The sequence below is a fragment of the Periplaneta americana genome, unplaced genomic scaffold (assembly GCF_040183065.1).
Source record: "Periplaneta americana isolate PAMFEO1 unplaced genomic scaffold, P.americana_PAMFEO1_priV1 scaffold_58, whole genome shotgun sequence".
Lineage (NCBI taxonomy): Eukaryota > Metazoa > Arthropoda > Insecta > Blattodea > Blattidae > Periplaneta > Periplaneta americana.
The window spans coordinates 92,501-95,989 of record NW_027185539.1 but is presented as its reverse complement, the minus strand read 5'-3'; positions in this window follow the sequence as shown (position 1 = coordinate 95,989).

Sequence of the window (3,489 nt, the reverse complement as noted above, 5' to 3'; positions counted from 1 at the left end):
GAATTTCGATCCACTTAGTGGCTTGCGCATCTGCGCTCGCTCGCTCGCTCTCTCTCTCTCTCTCTCTCTCTCTCTCTCATACAAAAAAAAACACACACACACACAAACACACACACAAACAGCACGAATTTCTATATTAGATTTTGTGTGCTACTGCTACTATCGAATTGGCTCCCATTCGTGTTATAGTGTATTGTGTATTACCCTTATTATATATATATATATATATATATATATATATATATATATATATATAGAAGTGTTAAAGACAGTACGGTTTTAGCTCCCAACCTCCTTGTTGTTTTTTCTACTCTATTCCCTTGGTTCACACACGACATATTCTCAAGCTCCTTTTCTGTTCCTTCCGCTCGTTGATTGATTCTGTTACACTATTGCATAATCTTACGTCATCCAGTGATGACTTCATTAACGGTTTTCCTTATCAGTCTCGGCGCATTGTGCCTCTGCCACAGTTCGTGCTCTTAACAACTACGGTTTCAAAATAATTGTACATCTTGCTTTTCATACGTAATGTTTGTCTGGTCGATATATTTAAGGCAGATTTGGGCTGTCATAAGTCCTCTCTCTTGCTGTTGCCGATTTATTCCTGTTATTGTGTCCGCCAGATAGAGTTCGTAACTCTGTGTTTGTCGGGTAGGACATAAAAGATTTATATTTTGCATAGGAGGTGCGCTCTTGCGTTGAGGCTAGTGCTTTTACTGAGCGAGATCGAATCTTCTTACTAATGGTACGGTTTGTTTATGGCGATCATCGTCGGACGCACATCGCCGGCGATGGTCGCCGAGAAGTGGTTTCTTTATTGACGCACATCGCTGTTGATTGCCATTTGTTTATTCCCTCATCTGCTACCTATGGACAAGTAAATTAATGTAGGCCACGGACATAACCTAAATATTATAATGAATAAATCCAACATAATGAAGGTGATATTTTTTTCTAGAAGAGGTAGATGACGGATATCAAAATCTCGCATGCGTATTATAAAAGGAACAAGCTGCAGACTAATGTAATATTCAGTTATAGGTTTACAGAATTCTGTTTTAACGCATTGATAATGATACATCTTTATAAAATCGGCGACAAAATTTAAGGAATATTTCAGACTCTCACCTGACCAGTTTCAATATGTTTTGAGTTTAGTTGAAAATCACAATGTTGATTTACCTACAATTTTTGTAAATCCAGTTGAGAGATTGGCAGTAACTCAGGTTATCACCTGATTATTATTATTATTATTATTATTATTATTATTATTATTACATTACATGGTGTATTCCAAACAATAATGAAAGAAATTGGCTAAACTAGCGCTGAGGTAGTTCCCTTCGTAATCCGCTTATACTCTTTACATGTACGAACATGTGATTGGTTAGGTTTGGTTCGTTTGGTCTTATATTATGACTTGTATATACGATCAACTACATCTCTACAATGAAAAAAAAAAACCCCTATATTTCAGAATATCGCGTAAGTACTTACGTACGATGACTGTGCAAATTAAAAGTAATTAAAAACATGTTTTTATTGTTGGTACAAGATAGATAGTTAAATAACTACATAAAAAGAGATAGTTAAAAGACATGTAAAATAAATTTTAAAATGTAGGCTTATATGTGCATATAATGTAACAAGATCTACGTATGTACTCGTATATATAAAAATTGTATGTTGATAAGCGAGTGATGGCTATATGACCCGAGGTCAATCCTGCCATTCAACTTTGTATAATAACGCACTGCAGCCAAAAGATTATTATTGAGGTTATGGCAGCCGAAATCTAGTGCAACGGAGCTGGTGTAAAACTTACAGAAGGGAGAATTTCCCCCTTACCCAACACTGAACGAAATTCTCTGGGGTTCGGGCGTGATAAAAATGTAATATGTAATGTAAGGGTTTATTGTTTAATTTGTTTATTAATTCATATGCTCATATTTAAAAAGGGCGTTTTGTTGTGACACATATTCAATATTAATTTCGTCTTCAGACAGCGAAAAATCACAAAACGACTTTGTTTTGCAGCCAAAACGTACAGACGTGGTTAACGCGTACAAATTAGCTATTCGATATTACAACATGACCTTGTCTAAATATCGATTATAGAACACGAATGCGCCGATGTGCGTCCTGAATTTGCTTCAGAAGCAACCTCCAGCGATCTGCGTCGCGTTCAACGAACTGCGCTGGCGATCTTCGCTGTAAAGAAACTGTGCGCATTCATTTCAACTGCTAGTAACTCCGCCGACAATCGCTGGCGATGTGCGCCCGGCGATGATCGCCTTAAACAAACCGTACCTTTAGGGGCCTTGTGTCCTGCAGGCATCATAGGTTTGCATTTTCTTAGTACCTCCAAGGGGATTAAACGTTTCATACTCTCTCTCTGTTTAGGACAATATGTGTCGGAGAGATTAATACACACAGCTGTGTCGTTTGCGCAGTTAATTTTGTGTGACATAATAAACCTCTTAATAAAATATCTGGCGTCCCGATTTCTGACCCGCGTGTGATTTTCCAACAGTTCGCCATTCTTCTTCTATAGGGACTACCATTTTCGGGTCACAGTATTACTCCGTGTTACATACACTCTCCTGCCGATCCCCTTTGCGCTCGGGTGTGGGCTTGGGTCCCGTTTGGGAGGTGTTTTTGCGAGGTTTTCCTACTTCACATCCCGGGACTCCTCTACGATTCGTGGTAGCTCTTACTGGAACAGCCCTCACTGCTCCTATGTTACAGGCCACTTTATTGGCCGTTATCCTCTCTTATGTCGCTGTTCCTATTTTGTTACCAATCCTCATGTTACTCCTGGCATGTTCTGCTACAACGGATTCGCCTTTCCTACTCCTTGCCTCTGTTAGTCGTGCTTGAAGGTGACACGACATTTTCGTGCTTAGTAGGGGGTTCCCAGATTAGTTAATGGTTTACTCTCACTTGTTGATGCTTGTCCCCTATTTGCAGTTAGGTCCCTAAGATACTCATGTGCTATCTATTACAGCTTCCACTGCTGTTTAATTGATGCCTAATTCCATTTAGATTTTCGCAGCAAGCATACAAACACGTCTTTCGGGCTGCTTTCATTACATAATTATAAAAATAATACTACTAATAAAAATATTAATAACAACAACATTATTATTGTACTTTGTATTTCGTTGGCGTTGTATGCAGTTGAGGGGGGACAGGAAAAGCCTAGTGGTGTCTTCTTGGTATATCTTGTCAGGTTGGGACCTGTCTTCGGCTTCGGACAGCTGACTAATCAATAATATTACCTACTCCTGTCACATATTTCCTCTTCATTTCTTTCTCCCCCCCCCCAACCATTAGGCTACTTCTGGAGAGGATATCTGTGTTAACGATATTTTTATAGTGTGGTTTGGAATGGTGCCTACATTTATTTATTTCTTTTATTAAGTGGGGTTTGTGATTCTTGGTATAGATCACATTCAGATCCTATCGTACGTTTCCACACTACTG